General features: G+C 45.7%; 1 protein-coding gene across 1 annotated transcript in view; it reads left to right on the forward strand.

The window, feature by feature from the left end:
* Window positions 1-20,901, forward strand: part of LOC122935287 (inner ear-specific collagen-like) — a 114,646-nt gene that overhangs the window by 52,930 nt on the left and 40,815 nt on the right. The gene's annotated exons all lie outside the window — the stretch shown is intronic.

A 20,901-nucleotide genomic window follows, 5' to 3' on the forward strand; every position in this document is an offset into this window, starting at 1 on the left:
AAGGTGTTAGAGGCCCAGGGGGACGCCCCGGTCTCTTGCCCCTCAGAGAAATTGTTTGTACCGTTGAACCTACGTCTCGAATTATTAAAGGAACATCATAATTCGGCACTTGCTGGGCACCCGGGTAGTAAAGCAACCTTAGAGCTATTGTCTCGTCGTTTTTGGTGGCCAAGGTTGCGTCAGGATGTATTGGATTTTGTGTCTTCTTGTTCTACCTGTGCGCGCGCAAAAGTTTCACATACACGTCCTGCAGGGTCTCTATTACCACTCGTCATTCCCAATAGACCATGGACACATCTGTCTATGGATTTTATCACTGACTTACCTTTGTCTGCGGGTAAAACAGTGATTTTGGTAGTAGTGGACAGGTTTAGCAAAATGGCACACTTTATTGCGTTACCCGCACTACCTAATGCTAAAACTCTTGCTCAGGTATTCGTCAGTGAGATCGTGAAGCTTCACGGGGTCCCCTCCGATGTTGTTTCGGATCGGGGAACCCAGTTTATTTCTAAATTTTGGAAAGCTTTTTGTTCCCGTTTGGGGGTTCACTTGTCCTTTTCCTCAGCTTTCCATCCTCAGTCGAATGGACAGACTGAGCGTACCAACCAAAACCTGGAGACATATCTAAGATGTTTTGTGTCTGAAAACCAAGAGTTGTGGTCGTCATATTTACCGTTAGCTGAGTTTGCCATAAATAATCGCCGTCAGGAATCCACTGGCAAGTCACCATTTCTTGGTGCATATGGTTTTCATCCCCAATTCTGTACTTTCAAAGAGGGGGGGTCTTCTGGGGTTCCCGAAGAGGAACGGTTTTCAGTCATCTCTTTCATCAGTATGGCAGAAGGTGCAAGCTAACTTGAAAAATATGGGAGGTAAATACAAATGCATGGCTGATAAGAGACGGTCGCCAGGTCCGGACCTAGGAGTGAATGACTATGTGTGGTTGTCTACTAGGAATATCAAGTTGAAGGTTCCCTCTTGGAAACTGGGTCCTAGGTTTATTGGTCCTTACAAAATTGTAGCCATCATCAACCCCGTGGCTTTTCGCCTGGAGTTACCTCAGACTTTTAAAATCCATAATGTCTTTCATAAGTCGTTACTCAAAAAATATGTTCCACCTCTAGAACCGTCACCGCTGCCACCCCCTCCTGTTGTCGTGGATGGTAGTTTGGAATTTCAGATATCCAAAATTATTGATTCTCGTCGGGTCCGCCGCTCTCTCCAATATCTGGTGCACTGGAGAGGTTACGGTCCCGAGGAAAGAATGTGGGTTCCTACGTCTGAGGTAAACGCCGACAGGCTAGTTCAGATTTTTCATGCCTCTCATCCTGAGAGACCTGGTCCTGAGTGTCCGGAGGCCCCTCGTAGAGAGGGGGGTACTGTCACGAGGGTGTCAAGAGCCACGCCTGACTCCGTTGTACCCGGGGTCAGGAGATCGCAGCGGTTGGCTGCACGCTCTATGTCAGATAGGGAAGTTTCCTTATTGTAGCTTTCTGGGTTTGCTTTACAAACCCTTTTGGCTCACTCAGGGATCCGTAGCTCCTTCTCTCAGCTGTTCCTTGTCCAGCACTCCCAATCCTCCTTATATTCCCCTCTCACACTTCTCTGGTTGCCAGATATAGAGCTTCCTGCCTGGACATCTGAGTGTTGCCTTAGAACGCTACCCTCCGGATCCCTGTTGGACCTTTGTGGACAATTGTTGCCGTCCACCTGGGTGTTTGTGTTTGTCTGTGTTTGTCTGTCCTCTCCCTGGTGTTTCCCTCTTAGTGCAGTGGTGAGGACTAGCGATCCCACCGGCCCGTTCATTATCTAGGGCTCATTTCAGGGAAAGCCAGGGTTTAGGCACGTGATCGCCGCACGGGTGAGGAACCCGTCTAGGGACGTCAGGGCAGTCAGGTGCCAGCTGCAAGGTGAGTTAGGGGTCACCACCTTTCCCTCTCCCTTGGGCAGGGCTTTCCCTGTTTTCCTCCCTGTGCGTGTTGCCGGTCATTACACTATCGCCCTAACTACCATCATGTTCTATACGGCTGCTACTGCAGCCTGTATCATGCTAGTTATGCCACTTTACAACCATCACGTTCTGTATGGCTGCTGCCGCCGCCTCCATCATACCCCTGCTGCAACCTACTGACTATCATCTTCCATAAGACGCCTACTGCCTTTCTGCCTCAGCTGCCTCTGCTCCTCACTGTTAATCCCCTACTGCCACCACCATTAATGCAAAGCATCTAAAGCCACTATGACTAATACTACTACTACTATTGCCACTACTACCTTGTATGTTCCATCCTACTGTATACTACTCCTGCTGCTGCCACTATTACAGCTGCATACCACTATATCAGTACCCTTTCCACATCCACACTGCACTGCTGCTGCTCCCAATTAAAGGGGATAATGTTTTTAGGCTTGTTCACAACCAGCCACTTTTTCTTCTGACAACAATAGTGCGTGTTGTATAGACAGGAATTCCAACCCTGTCAAGGCATTATTTTTGTACGCTTAGTCCTCCAAGCTACATTTTTTTTTATCCCATAACACCGTGTGTTGAGACATCATCTGCCCCTGATAAGGAATGATTTTTGGAAACTTTGGAATATGAAAAAGGATAACACATATGATGGCTAGAGTTGAGCGAACACCTGGATGTTCGGGTTCGAGAAGTTCGGCCGAACATCCCGGAAATGTTCGGGTTCGGGATCCGAACCCGATCCGAACTTCGTCCCGAACCCGAACCCCATTGAAGTCAATGGGGACCCGAACTTTTCGGCACTAAAACGGCTGTAAAACAGCCCAGGAAAGGGCTAGAGGGCTGCAAAAGGCAGCAACATGTAGGTAAATCCCCTGCAAACAAATGTGGATAGGGAAATTAATTAAAATAAAAATTAAATAAATAAAAATTAACCAAAATCAATTGGAGAGAGGTTCCATAGCAGAGAATCTGGCTTCCCGTCACCCACCACTGGAACAGTCCATTCTCAGATATTTAGGCCCCGGCACCCAGGCAGAGGAGAGAGGTCCCGTAACAGAGAATCTGTCTTCATGTCAGCAGAGAATTAGTCTGCATGTCATAGCAGAGAATGAGGCTTCACGTCAGCCACCACTGCAACAGTCCATTGGCATATATTTAGGCCTAGCACACAGGCAGAGCAGAGAGGTCCCGTAACAGACGATCTGGCTTCATGTCAGCAGAGAATCAGTCTGCATGTCATAGCAGAGAATCAGGCTTCACGTCAGCCACCACTGCAACAGTCCATTGTCATAAATTTAGGCCCAGCACCCAGGCAGAGGAGAGAGGTCCCGTAACAGACAATCTGGCTTCATGTCAGCAGAGAATTAGTCTGCATGTCATAGCAGAGAATCAGGCTTCATGTCAGCCACCACTGCAACAGTCCATTGGCATATATTTAGGCCTAGCACACAGGCAGAGGAGAGGTTCATTCAACTTTGGGTAGCATCGCAATATAATGGTAAAATGAAAATAAAAATAGGATTGAATGAGGAAGTGCCCTGGAGTCCAATAATATATGGTTATGGGGAGGTAGTTAATGTCTAATCTGGACAAGGGACGGACAGGTCCTGTGGGATCCATGCCTGGTTCATTTTTATGAACGTCAGCTTGTCCACATTGGCTGTAGACAGGCGGCTGCGTTTGTCTGTAATGACGCCCCCTGCCGTGCTGAATACACGTTCAGACAAAACGCTGGCTGCCGGGCAGGCCAGCACCTCCAAGGCATAAAAGGCTAGCTCTGGCCACGTGGACAATTTAGAGACCCAGAAGTTGAATGGGGCCGAACCATCAGTCAGTACGTGGAGGGGTGTGCACACGTACTGTTCCACCATGTTAGTGAAATGTTGCCTCCTGCTAACACGTTGCGTATCAGGTGGTGGTGCAGTTAGCTGTGGCGTGTTGACAAAAGTTTTCCACATCTCTGCCATGCTAACCCTGCCCTCAGAGGAGCTGGCCGTGACACAGCTGCCTTGGCGACCTCTTGCTCCTCCTCTGCCTTGGCCTTGGGCTTCCACTTGTTCCCCTGTGACATTTGGGAATGCTCTCAGTAGCGCGTCTACCAACGTGCGCTTGTACTCGCGCATCTTCCTATCACGCTCCAGTGCAGGAAGTAAGGTGGGCACATTGTCTTTGTAGCGTGGATCCAGCAGGGTGGCAACCCAGTAGTCCGCACAGGTTAAAATGTGGGCAACTCTGCTGTCGTTGCGCAGGCACTGCAGCATGTAGTCGCTCATGTGTGCCAGGCTGCCCAGGGGTAAGGACAAGCTGTCCTCTGTGGGAGGCGTATCGTCATCGTCCTGCCTTTCCCCCCAGCCACGCACCAGTGATGGACCCGAGCTGCGTTGGGTGCCACCCCGCTGTGACCATGCTTCATCCTCATCCTCCTCCACCTCCTCCTCATCCTCGTCCTCCTCGTCCTCCAGTAGTGGGCCCTGGCTGGCCACATTTGTACCTGGCCTCTGCTGTTGCAAAAAACCTCCCTCTGAGTCACTTCGAAGAGACTGGCCTGAAAGTGCTAAAAATGACCCCTCTTCCTCATCCTCCTCCTCCTCCTCCTGGGCCACCTCCTGTTCCATCATCGCCCTAAGTGTTTTCTCAAGGAGACATAGAAGTGGTATTGTAACGCTGATAACGGTGTCATCGCCACTGGCCATGTTGGTGGAGTACTCGAAACAGCGCAACAGGGCACACAGGTCTCGCATGGAGGCCCAGTCATTGGTGGTGAAGTGGTGCTGTTCTGTAGTGCGACTGACCCGTGCGTGCTGCAGCTGAAACTCCACTATGGCCTGCTGCTGCTCGCACAGTCTGTCCAGCATGTGCAAGGTGGAGTTCCACCTGGTGGGCACGTCGCATATGAGGCGGTGAGCGGGAAGGCCGAAGTTACGCTGTAGCGCAGACAGGCGAGCAGCGGCAGGATGTGAACGCCGGAAGCGCGAACAGACGGCCCGCACTTTATGCAGCAGCTCTGACATGTCGGGGTAGTTGTGAATGAACTTCTGCACCACCAAATTCAGCACATGCGCCAAGCAAGGGATGTGCGTCAAATTGGCTAGTCCCAGAGCTGCAACGAGATTTCGCCCATTATCACACACCACCAGGCCGGGCTTGAGGCTCACCGGCAGCAACCACTCGTCGGTCTGTTGTTCAATACCCCGCCACAACTCCTGTGCGGTGTGGGGCCTGTCCCCCAAACATATGAGTTTCAGAATGGCCTGCTGACGTTTACCCCGGGCTGTGCTGAAGTTGGTGGTGAAGGTGTGTGGCTGACTGGATGAGCAGGTGGAAGAAGAGGAGGAGGAAGCCGAGAAGGAGGAGGTGGCAACAGGAGGCAAAGAATGTTGCCCTGCGATCCTTGGCGGCGGCAGGACGTGCGCCAAACAGCTCTCCGCCTGGGGCCCAGCTGCCACTACATTTACCCAGTGTGCAGTTAGGGAGATATAGCGTCCCTGGCCGTGCTTACTGGTCCACGTATCTGTGGTTAGGTGGACCTTGCTACAGATGGCGTTGCGCAGTGCACACTTGATTTTATCGGATACTTGGTTGTGCAGGGAAGGCACGGCTCTCTTGGAGAAGTAGTGCCGGCTGGGAACAACATACTGTGGGACAGCAAGCGACATGAGCTGTTTGAAGCTGTCTGTGTCCACCAGCCTAAATGACAGCATTTCATAGGCCAGTAGTTTAGAAATGCTGGCATTCAGGGCCAGGGATCGAGGGTGGCTAGGTGGGAATTTACGCTTTCTATCAAATGTTTGTGAGATGGAGAGCTGAACGCTGGCGTGTGACATGGTTGAGACGCTTGGTGACGGAGGTGGTGGTGGTGGTGTTGGTGGTACATCCCCTGTTTGCTGGGCGGCAGGTGCCAACGTTCCTCCAGAGGCGGAGGAAGAGGCCGAGGCGGCAGCAGCAGAATAGGCCGAGGCGGCAGCAGCAGAAGAGGTAGCAGGGGGAGCCTGAGTGACTTCCTTGGTTTTAAGGTGTTTACTCCACTGCAGTTCATGCTTTGCATGCAGGTGCCTGGTCATGCAGGTTGTGCTCAGGTTCAGAACGTTAATGCCTCGCTTCAGGCTCTGATGGCACAGCGTGCAAACCACTCGGGTCTTGTCGTCAGCACATTGTTTGAAGAAGTGCCATGCCAGGGAACTCCTTGAAGCTGCCTTTGGGGTGCTCGGTCCCAGATGGCGGCGGTCAGTAGCAGGCGGAGTCTCTTGGCGGCGGGTGTTCTGCTTTTGCCCACTGCTCCCTCTTTTGCTACGCTGTTGGCTCGGTCTCACCACTGCCTCTTCCTCCGAACTGTGAAAGTCAGTGGCACGACCTTCATTCCATGTGGGGTCTAGGACCTCATCGTCCCCTGCATCGTCTTCCACCCAGTCTTGATCCCTGACCTCCTGTTCAGTCTGCACACTGCAGAAAGACGCAGCAGTTGGCACCTGTGTTTCGTCATCATCAGAGACATGCTGAGGTGGTATTCCCATGTCCTCATCATCAGGAAACATAAGTGGTTGTGCGTCAGTGCATTCTATGTCTTTCACCGCTGGGGAAGGGCTAGGTGGATGCCCTTGGGAAACCCTGCCAGCGGAGTCTTCAAACAGCATAAGAGACTGCTGCATAACTTGAGGCTGAGACAGTTTCCCTGGTATGCATGGGGGTGATGTGACAGACTGATGGGGTTGGTTTTCAGGCGCCATCTGTGCGCTTTCTGCAGAAGACTGGGTGGGAGATAATGTGAACGTGCTGGATCCACTGTCGGCCACCCAATTGACTAATGCCTGTACCTGCTCAGGCCTTACCATCCTTAGAACGGCATTGGGCCCCACCATATATCGCTGTAAATTCTGGCGGCTACTGGGACCTGAGGTAGTTGGTACACTAGGACGTGTGGATGTGGCAGAACGGCCACGTCCTCTCCCAGCACCAGAGGGTCCACTAACACCACCACGACCATGTCCACGTCCGCGTCCCTTACTAGATGTTTTTCTCATTGTTATGGTTCACCACAACAACAAATATATTATTTGGCCCAATGTATTGTATTCAAATTCAGCGGGATATAAATTTGAGGCCTAGTATTTAGGCGCTGGGTGACCGGTATGGATTTAGTGACAGAATTAGACTTGGAAATGCACAGAAGCGTGTGTGTGAAGTTATTCTGAATGACCCTATGTGCACCTTCAATATTATATACCCTTTTAGGGATAGATTTCAAATAGCTCTGATATAGCAGAAACCACTAAATTATGAAATTGCTAAATTGGGAATTGTACTTCAACCCAGAACAAAAAATGTGCTTTGACGGACACTAAATATCTTGCCCAGCAACAACAGTACAGCGGTGGGTAACGAGAGATTTAGAGGGATTTAAATTTGAGGCCTAGTATTTAGGCGCTGGGTGACAGGTATGGGTTTAGTGACAGAATTAGACTTGGAAATACACAGTAGCGGGTGTGTGTGAAGTTATTCTGAATGACCCAATGTGCACCTTCAATATTATATACCCTTTTTGGGATAGATTTCAAATAGCTCTGATATAGCAGGAACCACTAAATTATGAAATTGCTAAATTGGGAATTGTACTTCAACCCAGAACAAAAAATGTGCTTTGACGGACACTAAATATCTTGCCCAGCAACAACAGTACAGCGGTGGGTAACGAGAGATTTAGAGGGATTTAAATTTGAGGCCTAGTATTTAGGCGCTGGGTCACCGGTATGGATTTAGTGACAGAATTAGACTTGGAAATGCACAGAAGCGTGTGTGTGAAGTTATTCTGAATGACCCTATGTGCACCTTCAATATTATATACCCTTTTAGGGATAGATTTCAAATAGCTCTGATATAGCAGAAACCACTAAATTATGAAATTGCTAAATTGGGAATTGTACTTCAACCCAGAACAAAAAATGTGCTTTGACGGACACTAAATATCTTGCCCAGCAACAACAGTACAGCGGTGGGTAACGAGAGATTTAGAGGGATTTAAATTTGAGGCCTAGTATTTAGGCGCTGGGTCACCGGTATGGATTTAGTGACAGAATTAGACTTGGAAATGCACAGAAGCGTGTGTGTGAAGTTATTCTGAATGACCCTATGTGCACCTTCAATATTATATACCCTTTTAGGGATAGATTTCAAATAGCTCTGATATAGCAGAAACCACTAAATTATGAAATTGCTAAATTGGGAATTGTACTTCAACCCAGAACAAAAAATGTGCTTTGACGGACACTAAATATCTTGCCCAGCAACAACAGTACAGCGGTGGGTAACGAGAGATTTAGAGGGATTTAAATTTGAGGCCTAGTATTTAGGCGCTGGGTGACAGGTATGGGTTTAGTGACAGAATTAGACTTGGAAATACACAGTAGCGGGTGTGTGTGAAGTTATTCTGAATGACCCAATGTGCACCTTCAATATTATATACCCTTTTTGGGATAGATTTCAAATAGCTCTGATATAGCAGGAACCACTAAATTATGAAATTGCTAAATTGGGAATTGTATTTCAACCCAGAACAAGAAATGTGCTTGAACGGACACTAAATAACTCGCCCAGCTACAGCACTAGGGACAGATTTAGCTGGATATAAATTTGAGGCCTAGTATTTAGGCGCTGGGTGACCGGTATGGATTTAGTGACAGAATTAGACTGGGATATGGCCAAAAAATGAACAGACTATTGCTGGTTAAATGCACTTGGTGTGACAGCTTCACCCTGATGTAGGCTTTAGCCAAAAAACAACCACACCATTGAGGGTTAAATGCACTTGGTGACAGGCGCAGCTTGCCCCTGATTTTGTATATGGCCAAAAAATGAACAGACTATTGCTGGTTAAATGCACTTGGTGTGACAGCTTCACCCTGATGTAGGCTTTAGCCAAAAAACAACCACACCATTGAGGGTTAAATGCACTTGGTGACAGGCGCAGCTTGCCCCTGATTTTGTATATGGCCAAAAAATGAACAGACTATTGCTGGTTAAATGCACTTGGTGTGACAGCTTCACCCTGATGTAGGCTTTAGCCAAAAAACAACCACACCATTGAGGGTTAAATGCACTTGGTGACAGGCGCAGCTTGCCCCTGATTTTGTATATGGCCAAAAAATGAACAGACTATTGCTGGTTAAATGCACTTGGTGTGACAGCTTCACCCTGATGTAGGCTTTAGCCAAAAAACAACCACACCATTGAGGGTTAAATGCACTTGGTCGCAGCTTGTGCTGGCGCACCACAAGACACAAAATGGCCGCCGATCACCCCAGAAAAATGAGACTGACAAACGGTCTGTGCAGCCTAAAAACAGTGAGCAATTGAGGATCAGCAGCTCAATGATCCACAGCTGCAGATCGATCAGTTAATCAAGTCCTTTGGAGGAGTTAATCTGCCTAATCTCGCCCTACTGTCGCAGCCGCAACCTCTCCCTACGCTAATCAGAGCAGAGTGACGGGCGGCGCTATGTGACTCCAGCTTAAATAGAGGCTGGGTCACATGGTGCTCTGGCCAATCACAGCCATGCCAATAGTAGGCATGGCTGTGATGGCCTCTTGGGGCAAGTAGTATGACGCTTGTTGATTGGCTGCTTTGCAGCCTTTCAAAAAGCGCCAAGAAAGCGTCACAAAAGCGCGAAGAAAGCGACGAACACCGAACCCGAACCCGGACTTTTACGAAAATGTCCGGGTTCGGGTCCGTGTCACGGACACCCCAAAATTCGGTACGAACCCGAACTATACAGTTCGAGTTCGCTCATCCCTAATGATGGCGTAATGTGTTTTTAAACATGCTTTATATAAACGTCATCAAACGAGCGTTTACCCATAGCTTTGTAAGTCAGTATCATTTGTACATCGAAAAAAATATGGGGAATTCAGCCCGCACAACCCTATGCAGGTGCAGATTGCTATGGCGAAATACACATACAAATGCAAAAACACAAAATGCAATGGCACTCTGCAACCAGCACTCTGCCCTGCCTTTATGCTGGATGTTGAATAAGGCATTGGTGTACATTTTGGCCAAAGCATAATAAGCCACTCACCACGTCAGGTCGCCTCTGAGTGGTCCCTAACACTAGTTCCTACCTGTTATGGGCCATGACAGCCACACAAAGTCCAGGGAGCTTTTTGTGTGGTGTGACTCAGTCACTGTACTTATAGTAAACCACACTGACTGGTGATCACTAGATTCCAAGCTTTCCCCTACAGTAATATCAGATACCAAATTCCCATTTGTGAATACTAAATCTAAAATGGCCTTCTTCCGGGTTGGCTCCTCAACTACTTGCTGTAGAGATAATGCCAGTAGGGAATTTAGAATATCTGTACTCCTGGCAGAACTAGCTATTTTGGTTTTCCAGTTTACATCAGGAAGATTAAAGTCTCCTATAATGATAACTTCCCCTTTCAATGTCATTTTAGCTATTTCCTCAATTAGTAGATCATCTAATTCTTTGACTTGGCCAGGTGGTCTATATATCACACCTACACAAGTTACCTTATGATTATCAAGCTGCAATGTAACCCAAACTGACTCTAAATTGGTCTAGCTAACTTGTATTAGATTAGATTTTATGCTATCTTTCACATACAGGGCCACCCCTCCTCCTTTCTTGCCTTCACTGTCTTTCCTATATAGAGAGAACCCTGGTATTGTTAAATTCTAGTCATTACTCTCATTGAACCATGTCTCAGTAACAGCCACTAAATCTATATTCTCAGATGCCATTATAGACTCAAGTTCATTGATCTTATTCCCTAAACTGTGAGCATTTGTAGACAAGACTCTGAGCTTGTCATTTCTTAACCTATGTGCTACTGACATCTGGCATTGTTCCGGGGGGCTGTCGGACTGCTGGATTATCACTCTTTTGCCCCCCTTTCCTAGTTTAAATGCTCCTTAGCAAATACTGTGAACTGTTCACTGAGGACATTCGTTCCCTTGAGAGAAAGATGCAAACCATCTTTCTTGTACAGTCCTTTTCCATTCCAACTAGAGCTAACATGAGACACAAAGCCAAACCCTTGGTTCAGACACCATTCACTAAGCCATACATTGAATTCCTTAATGGGCATCTGCCTGTCATGCTGAAGGTTATGCACAGGCAAAACTGCAGAGAATGAAACAGTCGATGCTACCTCCCATATATCATTATGAAATATGTGAAAAGCTTCCTTCACCTTTGAAACCTTATTGCAAGCCAGATCATTTGTCCCAAGATGGACAATAACATCCACCTCCCTTTCCTGCTTTGCTTCCTTAACAATATTAAGGATACGTCGTCTGTCCCTGCTAGCGGTAGCACCAGGGAGCCATCTCACAAAACCATTTTCCTCAAACTTCTCACCTCTTATGATAGAATCGCCCACCAAAAGCTGCTTACTATCAGTCATCGCCATATCCTTTTGTCTTTGGCTACAGTCTTGCATACTTTAGGCATAGGAGATGATTGTTCCTACCCTACTGTGCCAGAGCCATCCTCCGTGTTGCTATTGCACTCTGAAAGTGCCACAAACTGTGGGACGTGTCTTCTATCAACAATTCTAAGGCCTCTTTCACATGGGTGTCGCGTGTGAGGGCCGGCTAGGATGCGGGTGCGCCGCAGGAAAATGCACAATTTTTCAGCGCAAGTGCAAAGCGTTTTAATGCGTTTTGCACGTGAGTGAGAAAAATCGGCATGTTTGGTACCAAGACCTGAACCCAGACTTCTTCACAGAAGTTTGGGTTTGGGATTGGTGTTGTGTAGATTTTATTATTTTCCCTTATAACATGGTTATAAAGGAAAATAATGGCATTTTTAATACACAATGTAAATTAGGGATGGAGGGGTTAAAAAACAAATATTAAACTTACCTCATCCACTTGTTCACGCTGCCCAGCTCGTCTTCTTTCTTCTTCTTTGATATCCAGGGAGGAAAAGGACCTTTGCTGATGTCACTGCACTCATCACATGGTCCATCACCATGGTGATGGACCATGTGATGGACCATGTTACGAGCGCAGTGACGTCACCAAAGGTCCTCCCAGGTAATCAAAGAAGAAGAAAGAAGATGAGCCAGACAGCGCGAACAAGTGGATGAGGTGAGTTTAACCCCTTCCTGACCGCAATCTGTATATATACGTGATAGCTGCACATACCCTGTGCAGCTACCACGTATATATACGTTCTGGCAGCTCTTTAATCAAAGCGCTGCAAAGCACTTGGATTAAAGCTTCTGCCCCTGCCCTGTATGCTGTCACGGACAGCATACAGTGCAGTAATGCCGGCAAGGGACCAATCAGAGTGGCCCCTTGCCGGCAATCGATCCGATTGGTTAGTCTGTGCAGACTAACCAATCGGATCGCGGCAGTGTTAAAATGCCGGTTTCAGGCTCTGATCTGCGCTCTGCAGATCAGAGCCTGAAAGCCGATCGTGTTCCTCATGCCCCCCGATCTGTGCCGCTCCAAGCCCTTGGTGCCCCTCTGTGACCCCCCGATCTGTGCCCCGCCGATCTGTGCCCCTCTCCTGCATTCTTCTCCTGCCCTGATGGAATACGATCCGCCCTCTCCCCGCCCCATGCATTAATTTTCTAGCCGCCCCTCCTGCCCCATTGTAGTCAGTACCCCCCCGACCCCCCTTCCAGCGCTGCCCCCGATTCCCCATTCTGTGTGTGATGGCGGCGGCTCCATTACTGAGCCGTCGCCATCAGCAGAGAGTGTCAGCTCTATGCCGACACTCTCCTGTAACCCCATAGATGCCGCGATTGGGGCATCCATGGGGTTAACAGAGGGAGGGAGCTCCCTTTCTCCACCATCAGGGCTGCAGCGCTGTGATTGCAGCACCCGATGGTTGCCATGGCAACCGGACGCTTTGCAAAAGCGTCCGGTTGCCATGGCAAAGGCGTCCAGTGCTGCCACCTACAGGCAATCTGGAAGTATTATGCTTTGCAATGCAAGAGCATTGCAAAGTATAGTACAACTATCAGCCCCACTGGATCTTCAAGATCCAAGAGGGAACTGATAAAAAAAGTGAAAATAATAAAAGTAAAAATAAATAAATAAATAAAAATGTAAATAAAAAAAGACATTGCCTTTTCCTATAAAAAATGAAAAAATAAAATAAAATACACATATTAGGTGTCACCGCATCCGTAACGACCGTCTCTATAAATATATCACATGATAGACCCCGTCCGATAAACACCATAAAAATAAAATTAAAAAAACAGTGCCAAAAAAGCTATTTTTGTCACCTTACATCACAAAAGTGCAACAGCAAGCAATCAAAAAGGCTTATGACCCCCAAAATAGTACCAATCAAACCGTCACCTCGTCCCGCAAAAAATGATACCCTATTTAAGACAATCGCCCAAAAAATAAAAAAGCTATGGCTCTCAGACTATAGAGACACTAAAACATCATTTTTTTGGGTTTCAGAAATGCTATTATTGTGTAAAACTTAAATAAATAAGAAAAAGTATACATATTAGGTATTGCCACGTCCATAACGATCTTCTCTATAAAACTATCACATGACCTAACTCCTCAGATGAACGCTGTAAAAATAAATAAATGAAAACTGTTCCAAAACAGCCAATTTTTGGGTCACCTTGCCCCATAAAGTGTAATAATGAATGATCAAAAGATCCTATGTACCCAAAATGGTACCAATAAAAACCTCAACACTTTCTGCAAAAAACGAGCCCCTGCTCAAGACGATCGTCAGAAAAATAAAAAACATATGGCGTTCAGAAAACCAATCCAGCACAATCTACCTTCCAAAAACCGTATGGCATTCCTTTCCTTCTGCACCCTGCCGTGTGCCCGTACAGCAGTTTACAACCACGTGTGGGGTGTTTCTGTAAACCGTGGAATCAGGGTAATAATATTGAGTTTTGTTTGGCTGTTAACTCTCAATGTGTTAAAGAAAATTTTTTTATAAAATGGAAAATCTGCCCAAAAAGTGAAATTTAGAAATTTCATCTCCATTTTCCTTTAATTCTTGTGGAACGCCTAAAGGGTTAACAAAGTTTGTAAAATCAGTTTTGAGTAACTTGAGGGGTGTAGTTTCTACAATGGGGTCATTTATGGGGGTTTCCACTATGTAAGCCCCACAAAGTGACTTCAGACCTTAACTGGTCCTTAAAAAGTGGGTTTTGGAAATTTTCTTTGCTTCTAAACTTCTAAGCCTTCTAACGTCCTAAAAAAATAAAATGACATTTCCAAAATGATGCCAACATAAAGTAGACATATGGGGAATGTTAAGTAATAAATATTTTATTAGGTATGACTTTCTGTTTTAGAAGCAGAGAAACTGAAATTTGGAAAATTGTGAATTTTTCCAAATATTTGGTAAATTTTGGATTTTTTCATAAATAAAGGTGAAATATATTGACTCAAATATATGACTATCATGAAGTACAATGTGTCACGAGAAAACAATCTCAGAATGGCGTGGATAAGTAAAAGTTTTCCAAAGCTATTACCACATAAAGTGACACATGTCAGATTTGTAAATTTTTACCTGGACACTGGGGCATCAATGACCCTTGGTCATGAAAGGGCTAATTATTATTTCTTTTTTAACCCCTCCATCCCTAATTTACTTAGCATTCTGTATTAAGAATGCTATTATTTTCCTTTATAACCATGTTATAGGGGAAAATAATAATGATCGGGTCCACATCCCGATCGTCACCTAGAAGCCATGCTTGCGGATGCTTGCAATTTTCATGCAACCCCATTCACTTCTATTGGGCCTGCGTTGCATGAAAAACGCACAATATAGAGCATGCTGCTATTTTCACGCAACGCACAAGTGATGCATGAAAATCACCGCTCATGTGCACAGCCCCATAGAATTGAATGGGTCCGGATTCAGTGCGGGTGCAATGCGTTCACCTCACGCATTGCACCCACGCGGAAAACTTGCCCGTGTGAAAGGGGCCTAAGTCTACCAGAACCTGCAGTAACCCATCTTCCATTTCTAGGGGGCCTCTGTGGCAGTGGCATTGCAACATTCCCATCCTGAGTTTAACAGTTAATTTACAAATCTCAGATTTCAAAAATTTGATTTCCTGCAGACAGCATCCAAACCTCTGAAGAGTGGAACATGAAATAAAAGCACAACAATTCCTGCACAGAACCAGGTCTGCCATTTTAAAGAGGGGAAATATTTTAATCTTACTTTTTTATATTGTATCCATCTCCAAATTACCTCCTGAATATCTCTAGGGCACTTAGAAATGCTGCACTTTGAGAATGATGCAAGCTATAATTAGGCAAGCTAATACTATGTTGCTATATATACACACTCCTACAAAAGCTCCTCCCCCAACAACAAATTTAACACCTAGGCATAGGGCCTATGCTCATTTGCAATCAGACAATAGCAAAAACCTGTCTGGAGTTTTATGGTTTTAACTTTTGATGTGTTTTATTGATTTGATATTATCCAGTTTTATTGATTTGATATTATTTAGTTTTAAAGAATAAAAGGATCCTTGCCATTGGCTTATATAGTGGTCCATGTACTGCCAGTTATTGAGTGCCCCTCGTTCTAGTATTTAATTATTTATTATTTTTACTTGCGGTATTGGGGGGTAAAGCAGGTGTGCACCAGTCCATTTTCTGGGATCTAGGTAGAGCTGCTAATCTTCCATTTCTTCACGACTCCATATTCCTTTTTCATCCTACACTGTGACTTTCCCCCAAATCTTTCTGTGCACCTATGTGGGTCCCAAGGAGCAGTAGTGATCTGGATACTTTTTCTTTGCCCAATTTGTATTGGTCTGGTCTGTGGGTGTAACGTGAAAAAATGTGGAAAAGTTCAATTCTCTCTCTCTCTCTCTCTATATATAAACATAGTTTCATTTATCTGTATAAAGCAATGTGGCTGTGAGTTATCTTCAAAGTGATTTACAGGTCACTCCAGCAGGAAGGTAGGGACATGTGAGATTAATCTATATTTTCAGTTGATGTTTTCAGCTATTCTCTCTGACCTTAACCTTTGCAACCAATCCATTGTGATCGCCTTCATCTATATGAGCTGCACTATTTCCCATGGAAAGGTTTTAGAAAGAAGCTGACACCTTCTAATATCAAGGTCGCGCGTAGCACAATGGAAGCTGTTGACACACGCAAGACTTGAGAAATTAAAACGTGAGCAGGAACTGGCATCTTTCAAAGGACAATTCGGAAACGCTATTTTAAAGCTTCTGACAAATGTCAGGAATGTTGTAGAAATTGTTAACCACTTAATGATTTGACAGTAAGCTCAACTCCACTAATGTGTGGTGCATGGCTTCAGGGGTGATATTTCTTATTTTCTTTTCTTTTTCTCCAGGAAATGCTTGCTGTTTTTCTTGAAGACTTTATAAAACAAAAGTGAATGAATGGGTATTAGATTTTGTTGCAGAACAAGTAAGGATTTTTTTTTTCTTCTGTACACATTTAGGTGGAATTTATTAACACAAGTACACCAGTTTTTTTGGTGTACAAAAAGCTTCAAATTTTCACACATGCCACATTTTGCACAAACGAGTGATTTTGTGCCGTTTTGCAATTTCCCATCACTAGTTAGACGTTATGAGAAAGAAATTGGTGTGTATCATGGTGAAAGCTGGCATCTTCTTGATTTGCTTTGCTGGTGCATGGACACCCCACAGATACACTAAATTTATTAAGAGGTGTGTGCCTATTAAAGCAGTTGTCCGAGATGTAGATATTGAGGGCCTATACTCAGGATAGGTCATCAACGTCAAATCAGTGGGGGTCTGACACCGGCCATCCCTGTCAATTAGCTGGTTGAAAAGGCAGAGGTGCTCTGGTGAGTGCCAAGGCCTCTTCTTAGGCCAGTCAGTGACATCATGTTTATCAGTCACATGACCTAGGTGCAGCTGCAATCCCATTGAACTCAATGGGGCTGAGCTGCAATATCAGGCAGAACCGCTATCCAATCAATGGCACTGTGCTTGGTGAGCTGTAAGGCTGCCGTGGCACTCACGGGAGTGCTGAGGTCTCCTCAAACAGCTGATTAGTGTGGGTGCTGGGTGTCGTACCCCCGCCCATCTGATATTGGTGACCTATCCTTAGGACAGGTCATGAATATTATACACCCGGATAATCCCTTTAATAAATTTGCTGCATGTTATTCCAGTGTACTTCAGATTAAGGCCGGAATATGAAACTCCATCCTTAATGTATTCGGCCCATGTATAGTGCTTAGAAGCTATAATTAATTGTGTATATATATATACACACACCAAGATACAACTAATAAGACTAAATGTTTGCATTTTCATTTAGATGGAAATGTGATTTAAATACAGTTTATTTTACACATTTTCCTCTCAGTTTCCAAATTTGAGAAAAAGCCAAATACACTATGGGTGGTTGCAGATCTGCAAAGAATTTTGCAAACTAATATGTTTTAAATAAAAATATTGAACGTAACAAAATGTTTTACTAGATGGCCACGGAAGGGGGCCCGTGTATTGCGGATCCGCAAATGCGGTCCGCAATACGGGCACGGGCCTCACACAGTCGTGTGAACGAGCCCTAACAGTGGAGCTGTAAACAAGACTGCCCAATATACCAACAATACACATAATAGCTAAATAGTGTAAATAAATAAGAAGCAGTTAATCATACAGACCAAAAGTAAGCCATCCCGCACCAAGTCAGACCACCACCACTGCCGTTTGGCAGTTAGCCTTTTCAAGGGATAGCCAGCTTTCATAGTCATGATACACAGTTATTGAACACAGGGAATACATTCCTTCCAACTTGAAGAGGAGGGACTCTTAAATCGTATTGTAATAAAGTTAAATTGTATATATAGTGTGCATAATTTATATTGCAATGTTTTACACCAAAATTACCACAAAAAAGTTACCTGCATGAACAAATTTATGAGCACCAAATAGTAATCAGGTCCAGTGCAAATACTTGAGAAAATAATGAGGGATAGAGGCGTATGATGAGGTAGCGTTCCATGTGAGTTCTGCTCTCTGGTCTTTACACAATCGTCTCTTGTGGAGAGGTGGCGTAGTGTAATTACAAGTATTTGTTCCATTCTCTTGAACGAAGCATGTACTTGTATTACAATGCACTTCCCAGATCAAGAATAAGAGGAAGGGGTGCTCACACGGAGCAGCACCTCCTTTCCAAGCAGCTGATCGGCCCCCACCAATTAAATATTGATGATCTATCCTGACAATGGGCTATCAATATTAATGCTTGGACAACCCCTTTAAACATGGACTGTATTTCCTAAAGAAAGGGATTCTGGACTTTTCTATATCTGGCAGTAAACAGGCTGCTTTTTACAGGGACCGACAATCTAGCCAATTATTGGGGATAAGTGCAGGGGTGTATACAGATGTCATTCTTGTTGGGAAAGGAAAAGGAGTTCAGCGTCGGACCCCCTCTCCCCGGACGCTGTAGAAGCTGTGTAGTCTGCCTCCACTGAAGGTATGCCACTGGATAAGTATTTGTAGAAACGTTTTTCCCAGATAAATAGCCTGTGTAAAAGGTGCCAGCAATCCCCCAATGAATGAGCAAATGCTTATTCATTGTGTGATCATGCTTTTGTCCAACAGTGTTTCTGCGCAGTACATTGTGCTGTTTTAACAGGGATCTGCTGCCCAGAAACAATGACAATGTAAGGGTATGGGAGATCGCTGTAGTGATTGCTTGTTCCTATACACAGAAGATGATTGCTGCTTGTGAATGCAGCTCATATCGTTCTGACGACTAGGCAATTATCGGGAACGTTGTGCCTGTTCCTAGTTTTAGCCTTCTAAATCAGGCCGCCATTACTTAGGTGTGCACTGTGAAACGCCATCTGTGGCAAAGTCCACATAACCACCAATACGTGGACCAGTAAGCATGGGCAGGAACGTTATATCTCCCTAACTGCACACTGGATAAATGCAGTCGCAGCTGGGCCTGAGGCGGATAGCAGTTTAGCGCATGTCCTTCCGCCACCGAAGATTGCAGGACGTTTCTCATTGCCTCCTGTTTCCTCCTCCTCCTCCGCTTCCTCCTCTACTGCCTCCTCATCCGGTCAGCATAACACCTGCACCACCAACTTCAGCACAGCCAGGGGGAAATGACAGCAGTTTCCCCTAAACTCATCTGTTTAGGGGAAAAAACCCACACCGCGCAGGAGCTGTGGACGGGCATGGAACAACAGACCGATGAGTGGTTGATGCAACTGAGCCTCAAACCCGGCATGGTGGTGTGCGATAACGGGCGAAATCTTGTAGCAGGGCTTAGCCGGTTTGACGCACATCCCTTGCCTGGAGCATGTGCTGAATTTGGTGGTGCAGTGGTTCCTAAAAAATTACCCTGATATGTCAGAGCTGCTGCAGAATTTGTGGGCTGTCTGTGTGCGCTTTTGGCATTCTCACCCTGCTGCTGCTCGCCTGTCTGGACGTACCCACAAGACTGTGCCAATCTCCTTTGCCATGATACACATCCATAAACATGTGTTGTGAAGATTAGACTTTGGCAGATCCGTGTTCTTTTTGCGGATAGGATGTGGACCAATTCATTTTAATGGGTTTCCCTATGTACATATAAAGCCCCCAGCAGTGCCCTATTTACATATAATGCCCCCATAGTGGCTTTTTAACTTATACTGCCCACCCAGAAGTGCCCTCTTTACATATAATGCCACCCAGTTGTGGCTTCTTTACAGAAACTACTTTCCAGTAGTGGCCTTTTTACATAAAATGCCACCCAGTTGATGGCTTCTTTAAATATAGTGCAACCCCCTGTGGTCTCTTTAAATATAGCCCCCCTAGTAGTGCCTCTTCAGCTATAGTACCCCAATAGTGTCCGTAAACCCCCAAAAATACCTAGTTCCTTCTGCCTGTGCACATTATTCTTCCAGCCTGCTGCTGACCTGGCCGCCTTCATTACGGCACAGGCGGTCTGTGCCTGGTCTCTGGTGGCGTGATGACATCATCACGCCACCTGTGACCCAGTGCAGGAGGTTGCAATGATGCAATTGAGACCTCCTGCACGTTAGCACTGCCTAGCGGTCTTCAGCCTATGAGGCTAAACAGCAGGGCACAGGAACCAATAGCTCCTGTCCCCGCCGCTCAACAACTGTGCTCCCTGCAGACCAGTACCAGATGGTCCATGCCTCCATACAGGTCCATGGGCCAGTGTTTGGGGGCTGCTGATTTAGAGGATGATGAAAGGGGGGAAATTATCAGGGATTTTTCCTGGGTATCATTTCATGAGTAACATTTAGTTACTCAGTTTTTCATAGTAAACAGGCTGCAAAACACTACTAAGAAATTAGGAAAGTACTGTATAAGAATGTTGAGAGTATACAACGTGATGTCCCAGATGTAATATATCATCTGCAGGGTTCTCACATATGTATTTCTATTCCCAAGATATTTTATAAAATTGGAAGGATGTAATTAAAGGGAGTCTGTCACTGCAAATTCATGAATTAAACTTCCCTGGTGCCTTATAGTTAACATACACAGTATCCCAATGAGAGGTCCCCATCACTAATGGTGCCCACTTTCATCTGAATTAAGCCCTACTCCTCCCTTTGGTGCCTTATCTCCACCTTTTACTGGTCCTGACATCATTGAGACACTATTTAAAATGTCTTGCAGGCGCAGAGCTCAACTGTGTCGACACAGAGTTAGTGCCTTCCTGTGGGAATTGGCATCATCAGGTACACTGCACAAGCAATGTGAGATTTCAGGTTAAGAAATTTGTGGCACACTTCTTAAACATGCATATTAAATTACATTTACTGGAAAACAAAAGGTTAATCCCACACCTATTCTTGGTTGTCTGGTGTGGACCAAGGATTGGAGCAGCAGACAGCGCTGGAGCCTGACTAGGTGAGTAAACCACTGGACACTAGGTACAGGGCACACTCCCTTCCA

Source organism: Bufo gargarizans, chromosome 4 (assembly GCF_014858855.1).
Source record: "Bufo gargarizans isolate SCDJY-AF-19 chromosome 4, ASM1485885v1, whole genome shotgun sequence".
In the NCBI taxonomy this organism is placed as follows: Eukaryota; Metazoa; Chordata; class Amphibia; order Anura; family Bufonidae; genus Bufo; species Bufo gargarizans.